Genomic DNA, 25,712 nt, shown 5'->3' with positions numbered 1-25,712 from the left:
AAACATTGGCTTCCAGGCGGGGGATATTATCGCTCCTGTCTTGCTTTGTTTTGGTTCTACATGTAGAATCGATGCCCTTCAGGCCTTAATCGACGCTTGCGTGCACTCTTCCCTGGGGTGGTACAGATTATGAAAGTATCAAGAGGGGAGTTTAGAGGGCAAGATGGAAATGCAATTTGCTCCATCATTTTTCCGATCAAATTCATAACGGGAAAGCATCGGTAGAGATGTGATGCCAGCTTTGCCTCAACACGAGAGAGAGAGAGAGAGAGAGAGAGAGAGAGAGAGAGAGAGAGAGAGAGAGAGAGAGAGACAGAGACAGAGAGGAGAGAGAGAGAGAAAGAGAGAAGAGAGACAGAGAGAGAGAGAGAGAGACAGACAGACAGACAGACAGACAGACAGAGAGAAGACATACAGAGAGAGAGAGAGAGAGAGAGAGAGAGAGAGAGAGAGAGAGAGAGAGAGAGAGAGAGGGAGAGAAAGAGAGAGAAAGAGAAAGAGAGAAGGAGAGACAGAGAGAGAGAGAAAGTGAGAGAGGGAGAGAGGGAGAGAGAAATATATATATGGGGAGGGTGGAGGGGTGAGTGGCGTTTGGGAGTTTTTCGGTGGTTGGGGGTCACGGATAGGGTGGGAGGGGGGGGGGGGGGGTGGGGGGTAGGAGGCGGGGGACACTGCAAGTTAATGCTACATTCCTTTTGCTATGTTTCTGTTTCAGTTCTATGTTTGTATGTTCCTTCTTTGTGAAATGAAAATCGAATAAATTGAAGACATGAATCAAAATCACGGATTTATCAGCCAGCCAACCAAACAAGCAAGCAGCCAACCTACGAACGTTTTGCCTCTATGATGTAGCACCCAGAAAAACATGCAACGAGTATGAGAGTTCAAGCATAGACTTATTTTATGTTCCCGGAAGATACGCAGGGAAAGGGCAAGGGTGAGAGGAGGTACAGCGTGACCCCACCAAAAAGCCACCCATTACAATGCTAATAACTCCTAGATTACTTCAGCAATTTACTTCATATTTGGTGAGATGTAGGATGATTATTCAAGTACGTCGGTCAAGTAGTTTTAATTTTATGCTTTTTGAAGTTTGTTTTTCAAATTAGGAGATTACCTCAAAAGTAAGATGTTTGACGCTGAGTATTGGCCACACTCAGCCGACTTGCACCCTCCAGACTCCCTGTAAATCGCTGTTTGAACTCATCTATTGTCTGAAAATGTTTGTTTTTAATGCAAAATCATTCGAGCCACCATGGCTACCAACTCAGGGCCAGATCTCGTACTGTTGAGTCAATCCCCGAATTTGGAATTTCCCCCGAAAGAGCATAACAATCAGAACATTGAACGTACACGTTTACAACTGTGTGAACTTATTATCCCGTATCTCAAGCCAATGTACAGCAAATATGACCTTCATTGCTGTAGTAGTTTAGAAGTTATTAGCAATTTAATAAGTGTCATTTTGTTGGGGGTCACCCTGTATAAGTAAGTCAGGCATTGACGACAAAAAGAACAATGTTTCAGAGAAAAATGTCGTTCTTGTCTTTTATGGCCGTAGTGTTAAATAAATTCGCTTCCATTTTTTTTGGCCAAAGGACATTGAGAAGATAGAGGAACGCTGGAGTCTAACCGTAGGGGGGCAGGCGGGAGGATGGGATGATGGAGGTGGATAGTGCAGGCAATTACCTCTGACACAGTGGAACCCCCCTTTTAAGATCTCCAACAGTCTGAGCAAATCAGTTTTATTCAAAAGGAGGGAGTCTTAAAATGGGGGTAAATTTACAGAGGTTATGAACAAAAATTCTGAAAAATCAAGGTCTTAAAAAAAGGAGGGGGGGGGGTGTCTTAAATTGTGGGGAGGGGGGTGGGGGTTAGATTGGGGGCGGGGGGGGGGGGGGGGTATTAAAAGGGCAGTTCCACTGTAGTACTCGCGTGCGCTTGGAGATTTCTTTGTGGAAGGGAGGAGCGGTGCCTGACAGCAAAACCCCTGAGGAAATAAAAGAAAAGCGGAACAGGACACAAGCATAAATCCAGCATGACGTGAAGAGAGGAAGGACTGTCTTAACTTCTTGCCCTCTATTTTTTGGAGGACCCAAATCACCGACGACTTTTCAATACTCAAGGGAGGTTTTTGAGTGCTGGCCTTGTGAATTATAGTGGCACCCCCTTTTAAGTTCCCCCTCCCCCAGTTTAAGACTCCCTCCCTTTAGCGTCTTTGTTTTTTCAGATGTTCTGTTGATAACCTGTGTAAATCTACCTCCACTGTAAGACTCTCTCCTTTATAAAACCTGATTTTCGCAGATTTTTAAAGTTCTTAAAATGGGGGGGGGGGGGGGGGGGGGGGTTCCACTGTACCTGTTCCTTTTTTCTCACCTTTACCTTTACATCTCAATTTTCTAAGACGGTCAAAGAAGGTGCAGGTTGTTGTTCTTTAAGAAATAGGTGGCTATGCTGGTGACGGGGCAGTAAACAACAGCGAAACCGTAATCACCATTGAAGACGAAAACGTACCTGTTCCCTTTTCTCACCTTTACCTAGATACATCTCAATTTTCTAAGATGGTCTAAGAAGGTGCAGGTTGTTGTTCTTTGAGAAATAGGTGTCTATGCTGGTGACGGGACAGTAAACAACAGCAAAACCGTAATCACCATTAAAGACGATACAAAAACGTAGATTTAAATCAAGGCGTTGGCCGAAACTTCAATTGAAAACGTCTTGAAAACAGCTGAAAGGTTTTATCTCCTCTTTGGCTACAGGTAGGGACCTAATTTGTTCCTGCGACAGTGTATGTCACACTTCCAAGCTACACACCACACTTCAGCTGACTACGTTGCAAGCCCATGGAGCAATTTTTTGATTAGTGCTTTTGTGAACAAGAAACAATTAACAAGTGGCTCTATCCCATCCCCCCCCCCCCTTTCCCCGTCGCGATATAACCTTGAACGGTTGAAAACGACGTTAAACACCAAATAAAGAATAAGAAAGAACACTTCAGTTGAATCGATCCATAAACACGAGAGATATATACGCGACTATAAGTGCGGACAAACAGACAGACAGACAGACAGACAGACAGAGTAAAAGCTATACACTCCCGAATTTACGGGGGTGTTATAATGCAAACAGGTTTCGGTAATTTCTGGATGAGTTTGTTTGTTCCCTTTGTGACGGCTTCGTTGTCTCTTTGTCTGTCTGTATCAGTGTATTTCTTCTCTCTGTGAATACTCTCTTTCTCAAACAGACTCTCCCTGTATCTCTAACTGTCACGTTTTACAGTCAAATAAATGACCTAAAATGGTCAATTACTGCTAACTGACTAACCACACCACGATCCACTCTCGCAGTCACAAAAAAAAGTTAGAAACAACAAAAGTATAAGTTCTAGACGTCTGTTTATATACACTAACTCTCCACCTCCCTCTTCTCGTGAAGCCAAAAGTGTTTTTACGACCAAGTCGTAAAGCAATAATAACTGACAAAAGCCAGTTAGAGTTTATGAAATAATAAGAACACGCTGAACCGTGTAAAGCTAGAAAACACTTAGCTGCTCTGTGAAAAGTCTTAGCCTGTACAGGCGTTAACACTCCACGTTGTCACAACTCAAAGTTCTTCATAAAGGGTTAGAAAGATGACAAGGTGGGGGGCGTTTGCGCATGGGTGCACTCAACTCTCAGTGTAGCCAGGGTCCATTCGATGAAACGCAGTGGAGCAGTGGAGCATACGGGTGAAAGTTGGAGCAACACCAGTAACAGCCGTAGAACAGCAACCGTAGAACAAAGGACAGCAACAGTGTAGCCCGTCTTCAACAGCAAACAGGTAGCAGCCAGGTAGCAAACGTCCAGCAAACGTACAGCAACACCCCCAGCAACAACCAGCGACAACCAGCAACAAGCTGAAACAAGAGCAATTGGTGCAGTGACCATGCCAACAATCCCCCTTTTACCACCTTTAAACATATCAAACTTCCCCCTTCAGCGAGCACGTGGTACCTGCAAGGATAGACTTTTAATAACAACTCAAGACATTTTCTCCGCCTCTCCATATCTGCAAAAACCATATACAGATTACAATTTAGCGTTATAATGCGCAAGTTATACGCTATCATGGAGAAACAAAACAGAGTTTACATTTCACAGACATCGACCGGTCACCAGCGTAAAGCAACGGCTAATTACCTCAACAGCTCGTAAAACGTAGCTCTCCCAAGCAAACCGCTTGAATATTTGGCTCCCGCTCGTCAGCGAAAGTATGTAGCCAAATCCCTCACGTCCTAAGCCTTCTGCGTTCTGCACTGACGCCAGAAGCCCGTTGGTCGACCTAAACCAGTCTTGCAACGCGTTGTAATCCTCCAAATCTTAGTCACGGAAACTCAGACCCTGTCGTCTGCAAAGCATGTGTAGAAAAGAAAGAAAGAAGGACTGGAAAGAAAGACCATATGATCTCCCTGACCAATCAGCAATCGCTTCCCCAAACCAAGCGATCTTCCTGACCAATCACTGGTCGCCTACCAAACACACCTATAGCATGCTTGGAACACGTGTTCTAAACGGTGAGCGAAATCACCGGATACCCGCACGGTTTCGACGTGAATTACGTGAAGGTCTGCCACAACCTTTTCCTCTAATGCTGTGGCCAGCACAGGCGCATTACGTTGCAATTTGAGAAAGGCGCCCAACAAAGTTACTTTCTCAAACGTGTCACTGAAACTGTGACACTCTTGGTCGGGCTTAGTGTCTCCTTTCAATTTACCTTCAAAGAAGATTCTTCTCCTCCATAATTCATCGCTCACGCACTTCATCTGTATGTATAATTCCCACGAGTAGCAGAAAACCCAAACAGAGACGTGAGTCTGATTCTGTAAAAATAATAATCATGATCTATGCCAGCTGCTAGCAGACATCAACAGCCTCAAAGGAGTATCGATCGGCAAAATAATTGTCATCGTCTAGACATCAAGGCAAGAAGAATCTGTTTGTTGGAAGTGAATGAGACTGTTTGTGCGACTGTGTGTGTGTGTGTGTGTGTGTGTGTGTGTGTGTGTGTGTGTGTGTGTGTGTGTGCGTATGTTTTTATTTTTATTTTTTAAGATCTGTAGACTTTAGATACGCTCAGCTCATCAGCAGTTTAGTTGCTTTTGCTCGCGAGATGCGATCATCATGCAACAGCCAACTTTATATTTTATTTCTTTTAGCTCTGAAGAGAATCTCACTTCTGTCGGTATAGTTATAAAGCTAGCACCTCATAAGTTCGTGAGATGTAACCAAAACAAAAATGATGCAACAATGAGAACTTCAAGCCAGTGTCCCTAGCTCCTCCTCAAAAACACGAAAGTTATAAACTGAAACGAAACAACATTTGTTATCCATTTTGAAACTCAAGCAGACAGTCAGATAGTCGTCAGACAGACGCTCAGAGAGACAGAGAGACAGAGAGACAGACAGACAGACAGACGCTCAGAGAGACAGAGAGACAGACAGACAGACAGACGCTCAGACAGACAGACAGACAGACAGACAGACGCTCAGAGAGACAGACAGACAGACAGACAGACAGACAGACGCTCAGAGAGACAGAGAGACAGACAGCCAGCCAGCCAGCCAGACAGACAGACAGACAAACGGGTAGACGCACAGACAGACGCAATGAAGGACAGACATACAGACTCCAAGAAAGTGAGTCAGACAGACAGCCAGCCAGCCAGCCAGCCAGCCAGCAAGACAGACAGGCAGTCAGATAGACAGCCAGACAGCCAGCCAGACAGCCAGCCAGCCAGACAGCCAGCCAGCCAGCCAGATAGACAGACAGACAGACAGACGGTTGGACATTCAACCAGCCAACCAGCCAGCCAGGAAAATGAATGACAACGAACACTCAGCGCAAGATGAGAACCAAAGGTAATAGGACAGACAGAGCGGTCAGGGAAAAAATCGACTCATCTATAATAATCTCGACTGCCATCTTTATGACAGAACAAATCGATGGACAACTCCAGCCAGACACTGATTCCAGACAATCAGGAAACTAGACGGACGTATTATATTCCTAATATTACTTCTGACACTCATCGCTTGCTATACGTCTGAAGGACTAATAGGGATAAAAGCAAGACATTCGGGGCGTGAGAATCCCATTTTCTGGACACCATCTAATACCTCTGCTTGAAAGGTTTCGGGTGTGAAAGTAATTATAATAATAATAATAATAATGAGAGCTTATATAGCGCGAACCACAGTGAACTGTGCTCTCCGCGCTTTACACATTTACTATGAATAAAAACCATACTATTTAAACATCAAATAACCTACATATATACATTCTAACAAAAATAACGTCACAATAAACTTACAGCAACACATTCTCCCCGTATGGACAATACCATGCAATAGATGCACAACTTACAATAAATCATGTACAATGAAAAATATCAACTTAAAACACACACACAAAGTTTACTCTTCTGAACGACAGACAATTATGTCGTGAAAGGTTTGTACCGTCGTGTTATTCCTGATATTACTGTAATTCTGACACTTTGTTACCGCTTGTTGTATGTCTAAAGGCCTAATGAGGATATAGGCCAGACCATCTCTCCTGGATAACACCTATTATTACCAATTCAGTGCCCCATATGGCTTTTTGACCAATCAGGACAGATTCTAGGTGACCCTCTAAATGTCATAACGTTCAGGCAGGGACCCTTTTTGTTTATCACGCTAAAAATTAACAAGACAAAGTAAAAATGTAATTCAACAATATCAGCGTGATTTATTCTAAAGAATGACACTTCAAATGCTGTCAGGTAATACTCTCTTTATCTAAAAAAAATACCGAAAAGCGAGTTTTGTCGGTGGGTGCGTAACGGAACAGCAAGGCACCGCCCATCGTCTGAGTGTGCAATGCCGACCGCTCACTTGAAATCTAAATGATCAAAGTTCGGAAAAATCAAGTGAAATTGCGCCACTCGCTTTACATCAAATGTATCTTTACGTCATTTCCCATCCGTCTGGAGTCGGTTCTAAATCTGTCGCTCTCTGTTCAACGAGAAAAAGCGAAGCAACCGAAACGCATGTTCAACATGGTTTATCTTGTGAGATTGTTGTGTGTCAAAGGCATTTGACCTGTGAATATTCATCACGTGAGGTGTGTTACTCTGATTGGCTGACTCAGGTCACGAGAATTCTTTGACTGACAGGCATAATCAGGTAGAAACGCTCAAGTTCCCATTGCGGCTGTTCTGTCTAATTCGCGGGGTTGCTTCGAAATTTCTTTTGGTTGAATTAAACGGTAATAAAACCGTTATTTCTAATATGCTGACTGTTAGCAAATGATAACAGACATGTCTCACAAACGATATCAGCATTCGCATAAAAGGCTCATGCTTGATATCTTTTTTCTCGACATGTCTTGTTATCATTTGCTAACAGTCAGCATATTAGAAATAACTCATACTATTGTTTTTTTTAAAAGATTCGTGTAGACGTGTTATTTCCGATATTACTTCTGGCACTTACCGCTTCCTATTTGTAAATGAGGACAGATAATAGGGTTGTACAGTACATGTACAGCAACCAATTTTCCCGTGAAAGGTTTGCATAAGTGGACGTGTTATTCCCGATCATAACTTCTGACACTCATCGCTTGCTATACGTCTGCAGGCCTAATGAGGATATAAGCCTCAGACATTCGGGGCGTGTGAGACTCCCCTTTTCCGTGCAACAGCTAATATTTATTCTTGGAGTGTTTGAAGCGTGAAAGTGTACTTTTCTCGACAACACCCTGTTCTGCTGTGAAAGGTTTGTATCGACGAGTTATTCCTGATATTAATTCTGACACTAAACGGTTGTGGTATGTCTGATGGCTTAATGAGGATATAGGCAAGACTGGGTGTTAGGCCTGTCCTTAAGTGGGCGAAGTCGACTACGCGAAGTATACTACGCGAAGCTGGCCGCACGAAGTTTTAGCCAGGGATCGCGCTAGCGTTTTAAAAAACGCGTAAGTCATACGCAACGAAACGAAAAAAACGCGTCACGGACCAATATTTTTGCGTACTACGAAAACACGTACAGACACAAACAAAACACGCACGAAAGACTTAAAGACACTCCTTACCTAAATACGGCGAGTTTTCCTGTCGAACTCCGCGCACGCCTGTCGAATAACACCCCTGCTGTCTCCAACCTTCGGGCCTTGCGAGTTTGTTTCCCGCTCTAATACGACTAGACACACTTTCCGCCTTTTGGAAGCGCGAGATGGGAGAGCAGCTAATGTCTGTTTCATTATCCGACAAGACATTATCTGGTAATACCCTCGTTAAGGTTCGTTTGCGATACTTCGATGCAAAAAGAAACGGACTTTAGTTTTGACGCGCAGATTTCATGTGTGTCGTCACTTCTCGAGCCCTATAGTCAGTTTCAGGATCGGGTGATTATTAAGTCAGAGCAAAAGCGCTGCGTGAAGACAAGAAAAAGTTACAATATTTTTGCGTATGGCTTACACGGCGCGGCGAAAAAAACGCGTCAGCGACTTTTAAAATGCGTCAAATACGCAAAAATCGTGCGTAAACGCGATCCCTGTTTAGCACTGAGTTTTTGTTAAAAAAAAGGACTTCGCGAAGTCGACTTCGTGCTCAATTATGGACCGCCTTGAGGATCAACTCTTTCGAAAACACCTACAATTTTTGGTCTTTAAAGATTTGTGTGTGTTATTCCTAATATTGATCAATATTACTTCTGACACTTGGACTACCGCTTCCATTTTGTCTTACAGCAAAACGAGGACTTGGAACAGATAACGGGGGCGTACTGTAAAACAACCAATTTTCCCGTGAAAGGTTTGTATAAATGGACGCGTTATTTCTGATTACTACGTTTGACACCAATCAATCAATCAATCAATATGAGGCTTATATCGCGCGTATTCCGTGGGTACAGTTCCAAGCGCAGGGATTTATTTATTTATTTTTTATTTTTTGTTTAAAATTTTTTTTATGCAATTTATATCGCGCACATATTCAAGGCGCAGGGATTTATTTATGCCGTGTGAGATGGAATTTTTTTTACACAATACATCACGCATTCACATCGGCCAGCAGATCGCAGCCATTTCGGCGCATATCCTACTTTTCACGGCCTATTATTCCAAGTCACACGGGTATTTTGGTGGACATTTTTATCTATGCCTATACAATTTTGCCAGGAAAGACCCTTTTGTCAATCGTGGGATCTTTAACGTGCACACCCCAATGTAGTGTACACAAAGGGACCTCGGGTTTTCGTCTCATCCGAAAGACTAGCACTTGAACCCACCACCTAGGCTAGGAAAGGGGGAAGAAAATTGCTAACGCCCTGACCCAGGGTCGAACTCGCAACCTCTCGCTTCCGAGCGCAAGTGCGTTACCACTCGGCCACCCAGGAAGGCCCAATGGGGATACATTCCAGACATAAAGGGTGTGAGAATCCTTTCTACTTGACAACACATAACACTTGTTCTTGAAAGGCTTGTTTGGAGGTACTATTCCTGATAATTACTTCTGACACTTTTCGCTCGCTATACATCTGAGGACTTATTGAAATCTTGTTATCATACCAGTCTATAGGGTGCGAGAATATCTGCTTCGGGACAACACCTTATCATTTTTCTGGAACAGTTATCATTCACGTGCTAAAATTACTTCAGACACTTGTCATTTTCTGTATTTCTGGACGCCCAATGAGGATATAGGCCAGAAATAAGGGGTGTGAAAATTCCTGTTTTTGGACAAGACCTAATTTTTATTCTTGAGAAGTTGGTATGTACGCGTGATTTCTTATATTGCCTGTGACACGTATCGCTTACTGTACGTCTGAAGACCTGGCAAGGACACCAAGTATTTTTTTCTTGAAAAGTTTGTAATGACGGTTTATTCCTGCGACAATTTCTTGGCGAGTACACTCAATGAAATACTGGCAGGATTTACATTTTGGCAAGATTTTATTCTCAAGTTTTGGCCCTTCGAGGCTTAGAAACTGGACGTCTTAACACGAAACAAACGGCTCCAGTGTGTCTGTAAGATTGCACATGAATAGCACTTAACTCGCTCTGAGGTTTGGAAGTGGGGTCTATTACCACCCACGCCCATTTATAGGGTGACCAAAAAAAAAAGCCACCCACTAAAATGCTAATAACTCTCACATCTGTTAAGCGAATCACTTCATATTTGATGTACATTAGCGTGAGATTGGGGATGGTAGTTTCACAAAGTTTTAAGTATGAAGGGCAAGTGGTTTGATTTTTACGCTTTTGAAAACAAAATCAAATTCGGAGACTGCCTTAAAAGTAGGTTTGACACTGAGCAGCGGCCACACTCATCCGACTTGAATCCTCCAGACTCCATGTAATTGCTTTTTCAACTGATATAATTGTCTCATAATGTTTTTTTCTATTCAAAGCCCTTCAGAAAACCAACAGGTACAAAATCTGGAGGGCTGAAACCGGGTAAATGTGGCTACCACTCAGAGCTAAACCTCGTTTTTCGAGTCGATACCTGAATTTGGAATATATTTTTGAAAGAACATAAAAGTCAGACCATTTAACAAACACACTTGAAACTTTGTGAACTTATCGTCCCGTATCTCAAGCCAATGTACACTGAATAGTAAGTAATTCGCGAAATAAAGGAGTTATTACCATTTTAGTGGGTAGGATTTTTGGGGGGTCACCCTGCAGTTCACAAGTGAACACAGCAGTCTCCAAAAATACACTGGCTGGTTCGAATATCGCTTCGCCCAGACCACCTCCAGAGGACCAGTACCGCGATAAGAGGTTCTATTGTTGAGGAAAGTATCATATCTTTTTTCTGCATACCAATTCAGGAGCTCCTACAACGAAACAGTCTTTGACAACTGCCCTGGATGTCTGGGTCGTTTGCACCACCGACGGCCATTTAGATCTGCAAATAGACACATCAGTGTCCACAAAAGAGACTCTCGGGTTGACGTGAATGTTCCGTCGTCTAGACCACCTCTAGTGTTAACGGTTAGAGGTTCTTTAGTTGAAGAAAGTATCATCTCCAAGAACACCTCCAGCGATACTGGACGAGATGCTCGTTGGTTGAAGAAAGTGTCATCTCTTTGTTTTTGGTGCCATTCAGGTTGCGCTCACAAGGAAACTTCTTCTTTTTCGTTCATCGGTTGAAACTCCCACGATCTTTTTACCCCGCCATTCAGGCAGCCATACACCGCTTTCGAGGATATCAAGGTGTGATAGGGTGGAATGGAAGAGGGGGATAGGCCAGGAAGCATAAATGAGACGCCAAGACAGAGGTTGCGATAACGTGACTTTTACTTAACGTACACCAGAAGCAAACACCAGAAAGTTAACACCAGAAAGTTAACACCAGAAAGTTAACACCAGAAAGTTAACACCAGAAAGTTAACACCAGAAAGTAGACACCAGAAAGTTAACACCAGAAAGTTAACACCAGAAAGTTAACACCAGAAAGCAGTGTCTGATGACACATGAAAAGAAAAGAAAACATAATATAAGTACATGGCATAACAAGTAAAACGCATCATTCATACCAATGCATCCTAACCATACATACATTCCACAATAAACCTAAACAATACAGCCAAAATCCTGCAGACACAGCATTCTCTGAAAGAGAATCCACAGTGAGTTAAACAACTCCACAACAGCTAATGTCAAGGGAAGTAACCAACATCTTCCCTTAGGCCTAAGCCTTGCATTGGAAAATGCTCTACATAAATTAATCAACTGCATGAACCGCAACTGCAAAATAATTGTTATTATTAAGTATGTTCATCGCCATGAAGACACATCTTCATCGAGTTGAATAATAACGACAAGAATAAGAAAGATAACTCATGATACGAGTTCATTACCCAAAATATATGTCAACCATAATTCCCGTTCATCAATTGTAGGGGTTTCTGCGCCTAAATCGTAAATAGGTAGCTTTACGGGCCAATGGCACTGAGGGCTTAACTTTGGGCTTTTAACCGACTACTACTCAGACTTTACTGATCTCCAGAAATAATATGTGATAAAATGGGGAAAAATGGCAACGATACACATGGGTTACGATACACGCGCGAGTTTTATGTGCTAGACATTATTTAGCCCAGTGGAATGCTAGTACAAAATGTGTATATGTGTTTTCCCCAAACAAAGCCCATTGAACTGGCGGGAAAATGAGAACGAGTCTGCCTTACTTGATTCTTACGAGTCTTTAATTTACAAGACTCTAAAACAACTTTAGAATAACTGGTCATCAAATATTAGAAGTTATTAACGCTCAATTTCAGCGTCAAATCATGAAAGTGATTAGAAACTGATCTAGAAAGCACATCTCTCTGATAGATCAAAATGGCGTCAAAATGTACATATATGCAAACATCATAGCATCAAATGAAACATAAGAATAAAGCACAAGGAATGAATAAAACATAAGGAATGAATAAAACATTTAGTTACTTACAGATTCTCCCCAGTGAGCACACTCAGTGAAACGTAAACACAAGAGCACAGGTATCCGAATCTAACACCACAAGTCGACTGATTACAACTTCGCGACAAATTTGGTCAGCACTTCGACCGTTCACGTCAACCGACACAATCGAGCAGCACACAGCTCAGTATATCACAAATCGTGTTCTCTCCTCTAGCCTAAATACTCAGTCTTTTAAAGGCTGGTCACTTCTGATAGCCAATAGGAAGAATACCTAGGTGTCAGGCAACGGGGGGTGTCGTCTTAAAATTGCCTGCCCAATGAAAGGGATCGTTAAAGAGGCAGAAATCGTTACAGAGGTGTCACACACCGGAAATATTACGCACACCGGATAAGGCTCATTATATTACAACCAGTTACAAAGAAGGGGGAGAGGGGTAAGAGACTAAAACCTCCAAGCCACGCTGTCAAAAGAAATGACACCCACTTGACAAAACGCCGTCCAACGATACCCAGACAGTCTGGCGGCACATTACATAACGACCACCTAAATCTGGGATAAGAGGTTGGAAAGGAATCCGGTCAAGAGTCTTCCCTACGATAGTAAACACACAATCATCCTAGCGGGAGACACAACTTGGGCCAGGGGAAGATAATAGACAGGGGAGGCAACTGGGTCGGGCTGGGGATAATTACACAAAAAGACTGTGTACGCCACTTGACTACATCCCCCCCAGCTCTATACCAACTGCGTCCTCGCAGGTACAGCGCCTCGGGAATAGCTGAAAATGACATCTATAAATCAAACACAAGTTCACTCAAGTGAAACAACAAATAAAATCAGAAACGGTAACGGATGACACGCACAGTCACCCAACCCATTCATACAAGACACAATACAACAGGCAATCAATACTCATAGTGTACACACAGTCTCTTAGCAGAACACGAACAGTCTCACAAATGACACATTGCCCACATGACAGCAGCACATTGTTAACCTGACTGTTCACTGTAGACGGATGGCGGGGACATGACAGCGGCACACTTATTATATTACACACAAGTCCGTCTGTTCAAAATGATCAAGTTTATTACAGCACTACTCAGAACGACGACAATCTCTGCCGTATACGCTGTGAGCGGCGCACAGGCACAGCAGCTGGAGGAGGAACCAGAGGTTCTGGGTCTCTAGTCTTGGACTCGCAGTACTGGCACTGGAAGTACCTGGGCCTGTAGAACAGGTGCAGGGGCCGCTGGCTGCACCGGATGAGGCTGGACGGGTGGGGGAAAGACAGGGCGTGCGATGCAGACAGTGCCTCGGTCCGGGAATGTTGGGGTAGCAGGGACTTGGGGTAAAGGGGCAAGATTGAGCATGGAATCCCAAAATATGACCTGTTGAGTGTCGTGTAGCTGCACGGGGACGGGGTTTGTCGCCAGCCGATGTTGTTCCTCCGTCTGACAGCTTTGCTCACGGAGAGGTTGCGCCGTGATGGATGTTGACTGATGACTCACGCGTTTCTCACTTGGCTGTCTCCATGACAGCAGTTGTTCACCTCTATGACGCTTGGTAGGGCACCTGTTCTGTAGATGCCCGTGGTGGTTGCAAAGCCAACAACGTGGCTTCGCGGATGGCTTTTGTTGTCGTGAGGCAGCTGGCGTGTGTTGGTACAGGGCAGCGCGTAGCTCTGCTGAGCTGACGGCGAGTTCGTTGACTGGGACCTGCAGTCTGCCTAACTCTGCACCCATCTGTGTAGAAACAGCCGTTTGTTGCTTCGCCACCACCTCGAAATCTTCCCTCATCCACCTGAGAGCTTCTGCACGGACTGCCGCAAAAGTGACAGCCTCACGCCCTCTCGCAAAACGCATGAGGTCCCGTCTCATTGCAGGCAAGAACAGTCCGTGCATGAATCGATCACGAAGTGCAGCATCGGAAACCGTACCGGCAACAACAGCATTCATCTTGTCCCGCAGAGCCTGCAACTTGTGGGCATATGAGAGAATGCCCTCCTCTTGTCCTTGGTAACGCGTGAAGAATGACGAAAGCAGTGAAGAAATGCTGGCGTGGTCTCCAAACGTGTCCTGCAGAATGGTCAGGGCTAGGTCAGCCGTAGCGGTCGCCTGAGGAGGGTGCAGGTTAACCTTATTCCTGGCACCCCCAGCGAGGGACTGGATCAACCACTTTGCTCCCTCCCCTCCAAGTGCCGCCATGTTGAAGTGGGAAATGACGCGACGTGCCTCGGTGGTGAAATGGTCGAGCTGACAGCCATCGTCACCACCAGTGAAGACAGGAAGCCTGGGAGGGGGGAACATCTGCCACTAGGGTCTAGGAACCCCGTCGACCGCCATCTTGGATACGCCGAGTACCTCCTACACTGCTTTCCCTGCTTTCTGGTGTTAAACTACGGCGTCTCTACTTCCTGAATCCTGCTCCGCAAGCGCCAGATGTGATCGGGTGCCGAAACACTACGATCACCTCGGGAAGCGAAGTGCAATCAAACAGGTTTGAAAATATTAGGGCTAATTTCTTAGCCCTATAAAAACTGTTATGCAAACCCGAAGGTTTCCATGAACATACAGACAATCGGAAACCACCAGACCCTATCACAAACAGAACTCTACAAACCATAGGTGTTGACTTTAAAGGCCAACAACTCGGGTGCAGAGTCTGCTGTGAAAGGAGCGGTAGCCTCCCCTGTCACAAAGGAAACAGTCTTTGAAAAGAATCCTAGATGACAGGATCATTTGCACTTCTCCCAGAGACCATTTCAGCTCAACAAATGAGAAAAAAAGGTGTGATTCCACCTCTTTTACAGTGTCAATACGAGGCTTGCATTGAAATGATGATTCCATTTCACCAGACATCGTTCAAGTCCCACACCATTCATTCACCAGACACCGTTCAAGTCCCACACCATTCATTCACCAGACACCGTTCAAGTCCCACACCATTCATTCACCAGACACCGTTCAAGTCCCACACCATTCATTCACCAGACACCGTTCAAGTCCCACACCATTCATTCACCAGACACCGTTCAAGTCCCACACCATTCATTCACCAGACACCGTTCAAGTCCCACACCATTCATTCACCAGACACCGTTCAAGTCCCACACCATTCATTCACCAGACAGACTCAAATTTGTAGAATAAGTTGTGATGCTCTTATGACAGAATGACCGAGGTCTTTAACGTGCCACTATCGTGACACGGGGGTGGTATATGGATACCGTCTCTGAGTCCACACAGAAAGTTGACTCGTGTCCGTCCCGGCCTGGAGTCGAACCAGTGACCCTAGGAACACAAGTCCAGTGCTCGATAACAAACTGAGCTACCCCCGGCCTCCTGACCATGAGAGTTGAAGGCTAAGGAACGCAGCAGAAGAAGAAGACAGCGTGTTGTTCCTGCATCATCGTCATCACCGAAGATGACGGGCGCAATGACATAGTGGATAAGACTCCGGCCTCCCAAGCGGAAGGTCGTGGGTTCGTATTCCGGCCGCTTCTGGTGGGTTAAGGGTGGAGATTTTTCAGATCTCCCAGGTCAACTTATGTGCAAACCTGCTAGTGCCTTATCCCCCTTCGTGTGTACACCAGGGACGGAGCAGTTAAGCCCGAAGGGGGGTTACAACCTTGGATCCAGGGGCAACGCCCCGTTGGGAGGTCTGGGGGGCGGGGGGGGGGGGTTCCGGAACCCCTGTAACCACCCCCCCAATCCGCCCCTGTACACGCAAGCACAAGACCAAAGTGCGCACGAAAAAGATCCTGTAATCCATGTCAGAGTTCGTTGGGTTAAAGAAACACGAAAATACCAAGAAAGCATCCCCCGAAAGCGGCGTATGGCTGCCTAAATGGTTGGGTAAAAACAGTAATACACGTAAAAACCGTGGGAGATTCAGCCCATGAAGTTCCTGCATTAGATGCATGGCTTGCCTTGATAATCCTCTAAATGCCACAGGTCACATAGCTTTGTCGCATTGAAACAAGAACAAAAGAAGGGGAGCAAAGAGAGAGCAAGGGGAGGGGGAGAGAGAGAGAGCGAAAGAGAGAGAGAGAGAGAGAGAGAGAGAGAGAGAGGGTGACCGTGAGAGAAAGAGAGAGAGAGAGAGTGAGAGAGACAGAGAGAGAGAGAGACAGAGAGAGAGACAGTGAGAGAGAGAGAGAGAGGGTGACCGTGAGAGAAAGAGAGAGAGAGTGAGAGAGAGAGACACAGAGAGATAGAGAGAGAGAGAGAGAGAGAGAGAGAGAGAGAGAGAGAGAGAGAGAGAGAGAGAGAGAGAGAGAGAGAGAGAGAGGGGGGGGGGGGGGGGGCACATAAACACACAGAGATGAAAACAACAAGGAGAAAGAATGCTGAAATACAAAACATTCTTAGGGTCTTTAATAATAATAATAATAATAATAATAATAAATAACTTTTCTATAGCGCGAGTCCCATCAATTGGCTCCAGGCGCTTTACAAATTCATTATAGAATAAACTAGCACAAATCAACAAGCATACAAAGCATACATTTAACTGAGACATAACACCAAGAACCCAAGCACTAAGCAAAACTTAGCGTACAATGTTAAAAGTACACACACACACACACACACACACACACACACACACACACGCACACACGCACGCGCACACACAAAGATACCATTGACAAAGAGACCATAAAGCACATACAGGGTAGAGAGTTCCAAAACAGAATAGAGTTGTGGAGAGTCTACTCAGGCTAATCAAAGGCTTTACGAAACAGGTATGTTTTGAGTTGGGTTTTGAAGGAGGAAAGGCTGCTGGAGTAGCAATCTTTAAGAGTCAATCTCTCTTCGTTTTTCCAAGCAGCAAGGTGACAGCTCTCTCCCCAAGGTCACGTCTGCTACTGACGGACACAATTCCACTTCTCTCCCTTGTGCTCGGAAGCCGAAGCTTTCTTCAAACCAGAATCGTCTTCATTCCAATAAGGGGCTAATGCTTCCCAATCAAGATGTATCCGCTCTTTGTCCCCTAGAGGAAAGGGCTTAATGTTCCAGGGTTAAAGCCGTATTTTGTTTTGTCTGTGTTGATTTCTGGTTGCGTTTGGAAAACGGTCAAGACAATGTGGAACTGTGGTTCTATGGCTCAACACATTTTAGTTTTGAGTAAACCTGTGCTGATATAAAATCCCGCAGGAGTTTCGATACAGAGAAAAAAAAATGGAGGGTGAGAAGGATCGAGAAAGAGGAGAGAGAGAGAGAGAGAGAGAGAGAGAGAGAGAGAGAGAGAGAGAGAGAGAGAGAGAGAGACAAACAGACAGACAGACAGAGACAGAGAGACAGAGAGAGACAGAGAGAGATCAACTTGACACGGAAACTGATCAAACTAAAATCCCTAGAAAGCAACAAACAAATCCCGTGCTTTTGCTTTAGGATAAAAAGGGACTTTGGTACACGACAAGACGAATGAGTGTACGAGGCAGGAAAAAATAGGGGCGAAGCCTACTTGAGGGGTGAAGGATGTCGGAAGCGGGAGGATGGTGGTGTATGTAAGGCTGGTGGTGGGGGTGGTGGGGTCAACGAGAGGAGATGGGATTGATGCTAAGACTCGGAGGATGGTGAGGGAGGTCGGAAGCGGGAGGGTTGGGGTACAGAGTGGGGCGAGGGCTTACAGAAGTCAAGAGACAGATCAGACTGGTAGGTTATTAGAACATTTGATCTTGGGGGCAATGCCCGCCTGGCCAGCCCCTGTTTCCCCGCCTCATTTTGGAAGTACCTCCAACTCACAAAAAAAGAAAGAAAGATTAACAGCTATTGTGTTTTCAGCGTAGCAATAGGGTCCGATATTTAGACGAGACAAGTATAATGCCGACGAGTCGCATTATACTTGTTCGAGTCTAAATATCGGACCCTATTGCTACGCTGAAAACACAATAGCGATTATATAGCTGTTCTGACCTTGATTTGTTGTTCCAAACTTACAAAATGACAGTTTTTGCGTCGATGCGTTGATCTCAGGTTTTGATAGCAGACGCCGTTTCTTATGCGCATTAGTTTTGCGCAGGCGCCACACTGACTTTGGAAAAAAACTCGATTTGACACCACAGCTGTTAAATGCACAGTAAGCCTCCCGTACACCATCACAGATACGGTCAGGCTTTTACACACAGTACAAACACCCTTTCATTTAAACACTCACCGATTGAGAACATCCTAGGTGCCCTCCGTAAAGAGCGAACAATTTTCAAAGAATTTATTTTTGCGTGGTTTATCTTACCCCTGAGCCATCGTGAACCCGTGTGATCCAGTTTCCCTTTTTCACAATGTAGTCGTCAGTTAGTCATTTGAATGCGACTCGATGTGAGCTTATCTACAATAGCACGTTTTTATGCACGAAACAAACGGCTGTGGTTCACAAGAACTCTAGCGATGGCTTTTGACTGTTGAGAGGAACGGCAATATGCCGCATAAACCGTCGTCTGCTACGACCCTTGCGTGACCCTGCTTCCGGGCTTTTTTTTTTCTCAAACTTTCACAACTTCGAATTGCACTGATCTTGTCTTGATGAAAAAAGAATTCTTTTATGATTAAAGAATGTTTGTGTAACAAGCTGTCAATTTATCATTTAGATTTTAAAAGTTAGGTCTAGCGCAAAAACGCACCACGGTCCAAAAACATTCTGATAATCATCGATCCACGGCTATCGCCAGTTTAAGGGAAGTAACTCATTTTTGACCTGAGTTCAGGATGGGTCCAAAAAGTGTTCAAGACAATCTGCAAAATTAATTCTTTAAAAATTGCTCGCTCTTTACGTAGGGCACCTAGGATGTTCCCGTTTGGTGAGCGTTCAAATGGAAGGGTGTTTGTACTGTGTGTAAAAGCCTGACAGTATCTGTGATGGTTTACGGGAGGCTTACTGTCCGGGCGTGATTTCCGGGATATTCATAACAGCCGTCCAGCACCAAAACGAGGCGCCAAAATAAATTCTTTGAAAATTTCTCACGCTCGACAGAAAGCAGCCAGGATGTTCCCGTTCGGTGAGCGTTTAAATGGAAGTATGCTTGTACTGTATGTAGACGCTCGGGGAGCTCTGTGATGGTTTACGGGAGGCTTACTGTGCCTTTAAACAGCTTTTTATTTGTTCATTCGAATACAACAAAAAGAAGTTTGAGTTTTTTTAAATTTTGAACAAGACTACTTATGAAGAAGACCAAAACACAACATAAACGGAATACTAGAAACAACTGAAGAACTAGGACGCAACAAGGGGAGGAGAAGAGAACAGCTAATCGCGAGCAGACGGCAGCGAAGTTTTCAGTTTGGGTGAATGGCATTTATACTTGTCTCGTCATGAAGCAAATTTTTCAACCTCAGTTATAAACGACTACATGAATGTTAGTGCCATGGGTTGTACATCAATACTTCAGAGGGGAAGTGGGGTATTTAGTGTGGAGTTACGAGATAAGAAAAGCCGAATGCGAAAGTTTGTGTCAGTCGGCAACTGACACAGGCACACAAAAACGGCTGTTCCGTTTTACTCCCCTGTTTGTACTACATCTTTCGACTTTGGGCATTTTGTGGTGTTTATGGAAAGAAAATAATTGATTTAGTCCTGTTTCATCGGGAAGTTAGCAGAAAAGGGTATGCTATCGACATTTGTAAAGCTGAAAAACATTCCCGAGAAGAATTTCAAGTTGTCAGTGTATTGCTGTTGTCGATTAAAACATCGTGTGGTACAGATGGGTAAACCGGAACCATGCGTCTTTGTTATTGCCAATATGCTTTTGGATATTGGCAAAAATGGCTGACTTCCGTAGCATTATGCTTTGATGATCGGAAGAGACCATCCAATCACAGCCCCCGAATTCCCCCACGTGTCCATCAAACTAGCTATTTTGACCGCTAACGTTCCAAACTTCAGAATAAAAACAAGCATTGTAAGTTATTGGAACGTTTAATTATTAACAAAACAAAACATTACATTTACAGTACGTCGTCCCAGTGGTCTTTTAAATAGACAGAGAGATACAAATAATGAACTCATCTCACAATCGTCGAAGAAATTAAATAGATCAATATGAATATGAATGTGACATACAGAATAAGTTATCATGAAGGGGCAAGTGGTGGTGGGGATGGTTGGGGAGGAGGGGTAGGGGGTGGTGGAAAGATGGTTTAGAATGAAGCGAGGGAGGGATATGAGGGGAAATGACACTGTGACAAACTAACCTAAGTTGTGGGGGAGGGGGGTACGTAGGCATACTGAAATCGAATGATACCTCGGTTTCATACAACATTCGGAAAGAGTTACAGTGGAACCCCCATTTTAATAACCCCCCCTACACACACACACACACACACGATTTAAGACTTCCCCCTTTTTAAGACCTTGATTTTATCCAGATGTTCTGGTGTAAGCAGTAAATTATAGGCTGTTGACTTCACGCTCATTTTGAATGATTCGTTCGTACTTTCTGAATGGCACCACTATTTGCTCTCTCTCTTGGGAGCAACACGAAAACTGAGGAAAGAAAATCCTAGGAAGCCCCGAACAAATCCTGTGTTTTTGTTACGGGATAAACAGGGGCTTTGGTTCACGACAAGAAGAATGGATGAACGAGGCAGAAAAACAGGAAAGTTTGGGGCAAAGGGGAAGACGAGGTCGTGGGGGTTAAGTGCACTCTGATAATCCTCGCTCCACGGCTATCGCCAGTTGTCTCTCTGACCGAACGCTACAGTCCTACGCGAATCTATCAAAAGAAGAATACAGAGTGATCTCCCATATGTTGTTCACGAGCAGTGTTCGCGAGACGAAAATGATTGCAGATTGGCCGACTTCGACAGTGATCTCCGTTCTGTTCTTCACAGTTATGATAAAGACATCGTTCTAAGGTCAAAATAAGTCGAAATTTTGGGACTGCTGCCGGAAGGAGACCGTAATATATGGTTGCATCACTGTAAAAAAAAATCGTCTGCTCCAGCGAGGGCCGAAACCAAACGGTTGATTATCACGTGACACTAATGCCATATTTAGAGTTGTTTGCACAGTAAATACATCTGCGAAAAATAGCTCGCTTGAAACTGTCTAAAATAAAAATTCCTCTGTAATTTAAAAATTACAAAACACCATGAAAAATCATTACCGACGATCGCGAATCTGCTTACATCCATAAAACATTACAAAAAGCTCTAAATATGTAAAACAAAATCGGTTTCCTTGCCAGACAAGGAAACTCATGGCATCCTGTCAGGGAGAGAATGAGCCGAACTCATTTTGACCTGAGGTCAGGATGGGTTGAGTGAGGAATGACATGAAAGCGAGGGAGGGCGGGGGTGGTGGGGATGGAAGAAAAAGAAGTAGGGCTTACTGGAAAAGAAAGACAGAGTCGTCTGATGTGACATTCGGAATAAGTAATCAAGAAGGAGGGGAAGCAATGGAGGGATGAGGGGTAGAGAGAAAGGGCGCTCGAGGAAGGATTGGTACTAAAAAGGGTGGAAACTAATTCACTGTATTGATTGATCCCTTTAGGAAAGGCGTGTGGCTAATCAATAAGAGAATCGGAGGAAATAGCAGGGCGGGATGGTGGAGTTTGTTGTTAAGAGAGAGAGAGAGAGAGAGAGCGAGAGAGAGAGAGAGAGAGAGAGAGTCCGAGACAGAGACAGAGAGACAGAGACAGAGATAGATAGTGTATGTGTGTTTGGGGATGGGGTTGGGGGAGGGGAGGGGTGGTGGAGTAGATTGGGTCGGGGTCAGGGAGGTTATAAGCGCAAGCACACAGGGTAGGGTCCGGGGTCGGTTAAAGACCTTACTTTTGATTTGATGATTCAAGCAGCAAATGCAGGCGTTCGGACCGTTTCGACTTTCGATCTCGGGGTTTGGGGTGTAACTTCCCAACTTTGAGATGATAAAGTATTCACAAATATCCTGAACAACCTCGGGTTTGATTCACCAGGGTGTAACTTCTCAACTTTGAGATGATAAAGTATTCACAAATATCCTGAACAACCTCGGGTTTGATTCACCAGGGTGTAACTTCCCAACTTTGAGATGATAAAGTATTCACAAATATCCTGAACAACCTCGGGTTTGATTCACCAGGGTGTAACTTCCCAACTTTGAGATGATAAAGTATTCACAAATATCCTGAACAACCTCGGGTTTGATTCACCAGGGTGTAACTTCCCAACTTTGAGATGATAAAGTATTCACAAATATCCTGAACAACCTCGGGTTTGATTCACCAGGGTGTAACTTCTCAACTTTGAGATGATACTGGTTTTTTTAATTGACTCGACTTTGTTTTCATACTGTGACTTTTAGGGATAGTTTTATTTGATTTAATGTTTTAATGAGCAGGCACGAATTGGTCATTTAGTTAGGACATCAAACACAGTTCTATGTATACTTTTTCACGCGTGTCTCTGTACAGGGGTTGTTTAGAACTGCAGAGGATAAATCTCACATCATTTTGTTTATGTTGATCTCAGATGTTAACCGGATTATTTTTATGAAATAGTATGATGACAGTTTTAAACCGTATGTGCAGGCTGACGTCACAATGTCTGTACAGTGTACTGTTCTTTGCTTACTGAACTGTACAGTTTGAAATGTATTCACGTGTGCGCAAACACTTGGGTTTCTAGGCTGATTCTTCTTGTATTCTTCTGCTATTTTTGTAATACACATGCATGCATCTTAGCAGACCAACAAAAGCGCTATAGTTGGGTTGATTTTCATTAAGATTTACTCGTCTAAAGAAGCGCTGCAGTGTGCGCACATTTACACAAGGGATGCATTCAAGTAAGCCAACTTTCACTCTCATGTATCATCATTACATTTAGTCAAGTTTTGACTAAATGTTTTAACATAGACAGGGAATCGAGACGAGGGTGGTGGTGTATGTATGTGTGTGTGTGTGTGTGTGTGTGTGTGTGTGTGTGTGTGTGTGTGTGTGTGTGTGTGTGTGTGTGTGTGTGTGTGTGTGTAGAGCGATTCTGAGGAAAGTATTGGGCCGATCTTCATGACACTTCAGATGAGAGTTCCTGGGTATAATATCCTCAGACCATCTTTTTTGTCGATAGATGTATTTGATGACGTCATATCCGGATTTTTGTGAAAGTTGAGGCGGCACTGTCACGCCTTCATTTTTTAAACAAATTGATTGAAATTTTGGTCAAACAATCTTCCACAAAGGCCGGACTTTGGTATTGGATTTCAGCTTGGAGGCGTACAAATTAATTAATAAGTTTGGTAATTAAAAATCTAAAAATTGTAATTAAAATAATTCTTTATCAAAACGATTCAAAAATAATTATTTTTCATCATTTGCTGATTCCAAACACATATAAATATGTTATTATTGGATTAAAAACAAGCTCAGAAAATAAAAATATAAAAATTAAGATTAAACATAAATTTCCGAAATCGATTTAAAAATAATTTCATCTTATTCCTTGTCAGTTTTTGATTCCAAAAACATATAGATATGTTATGTTTGGATTAAGAACAAGCTCAGAAAGTTAAAAAGAATAGAGATACAGAAGAGTGTGCTATTCTGCTCAGCAAAACCATTACTGCGCTGTACTGGCTGGTCAATTTCACTGCCTTTTCCACGAGCGGGGGGAATGACGATGCTATACGGTCTTTAACAAAAAAAAAAAATGTTTTATTCTCTTTTTGTGGATTCAAATTTTTTTTTTTTAACATGTATTTGCCGTACATTACAGGACATCACCTAGATAAGGGGACAAAAACATAGAGCAGAAACACACTTGGACAATTACAACACACATGGGGTGGGTGGGTGGGGGGGGGGGGGGTATCAGGGCTTGGTGGTCGCAGTATCAAAAATATATAAAACAAATAACCTAAGGGTTACATCAAAACATGCACATACAGGCGCCAATCCTTGTAAAATTTATCTAATGTATTATTCATAACTGCGTTATATTTTTCACAAATAAATCTTTGCTTAAGATTTCTACTAAATGTCTGAAAATGAGGGATCTTTTTGTTCATTTTGGAAATATATACATGGTGTTTGGCACAAATTACTAGCACATCAAAAACTTTATCGGTGACTACATTGTTCGCAACTCCAAAAAGAATCAGTTCTTTAGAAACTTTTAAATTGTCACAATGGGTGCAGTTCGCCTTTAACCAATTTACAAATTCTATCCAAAGAGTCTGTACTTTGTCACATTCCCAAAACATATGTATAAGGGTTTCTTCATTTCTACCGCAAAATGTACACAATGACGTATCCACAATTTTTCGCAAAAATAGAAACCGTTCTGTCGGCAGAATTCTGTACAATAATCGGTACTGGAACCATCTCAGACAAGTATCTTTTGTTGTTTTAAAAACATGTTGAAAAATAACCTTCTTATCTAACAAACAGTTTAAAGATTCAGACCATTTTTCGGTACATTTTGGGACCGTAACATGTTCGGTCAATTGTTGGTAAATAAGTTGTGTCTTACCTTTACAAATACATTTCCACACAATGGGCTCTGTCATGATAAAATGTTTATCAAATTCTAAACCGATTTTTCTCTGATATTTTTTAACAGCCTGGATTACACCTTCATGCAATACAAAATCTCCTCGCGCATTTGGATATCTAATTTTAAACGCATTATAGGATAAATATCCATTTTGTCCCAAAATATGACCAATCTGAACAATTCCATTGTCAATCCAGTTTTTAATGTACACTGTCTTTTTATCTCTGTGAATATTAACATTATAATGTAAACATTCTGATACAAAATTGTTGAAGGTTGTAGGGTCACATTTTCCATGGAATTTCTTATAATGTTTAAATACATCGGTCCAAAACGGGTTATCCATTTTCTGCATCAAAACATTTGCAAATTCTTCTCCTCTCATATTAATTGTTATAACAGATGGACATGCTTTAAACAATAATCTTGATATTAATCCAGTAAGACCAACAACTCTTTTTAACCAAACAATTTTTAGAGATGACAGAAAACATTTCACGTCAACCATCTTTAGTCCTCCATCTTCATAAGGTTGGGTGACCGTAGTTCTTTTAATTTTATCTCTTTTTCCATCCCAAAGAAATTTGAAAAAAATATTATTTAACTCCATCATAAACTGTTCATCTGGATCAGGTAAATTCGTAAACAAGTGTGTCAATTTGGAAATAGCCAAGGTTTTTAGGACTGGTATTTTACCAAATGGTGTTAGGTTCCTTCTGGTCCATGAATTCAAAAGTTTTTGAATTTCCTTTAACTTATTTCTATAATTAAGAAAAACAACATTGGA

At 43.1% G+C, this 25,712-nt stretch overlaps 1 protein-coding gene across 1 annotated transcript in view; it reads left to right on the top strand.

Moving 5' to 3' along the window:
* Positions 1-1,781, top strand: part of LOC138964867 (glycerate kinase-like) — a 90,935-nt gene extending 89,154 nt beyond the window's left edge. The window contains exon 11 of the mRNA XM_070336929.1: positions 1,764-1,781. The gene's annotated coding sequence lies outside the window, so the exon portion shown is untranslated. The remainder of the gene's footprint in view (positions 1-1,763) is intronic.
* Positions 1,782-25,712: the final 23,931 nt, after the last annotated feature.

This window comes from Littorina saxatilis, linkage group LG4 (assembly GCF_037325665.1).
Source record: "Littorina saxatilis isolate snail1 linkage group LG4, US_GU_Lsax_2.0, whole genome shotgun sequence".
Taxonomy (NCBI): domain Eukaryota; kingdom Metazoa; phylum Mollusca; class Gastropoda; order Littorinimorpha; family Littorinidae; genus Littorina; species Littorina saxatilis.
The sequence above is the reverse complement of the archived record's forward strand: the minus strand, read 5'-3'. Positions and strand labels throughout refer to the sequence as shown.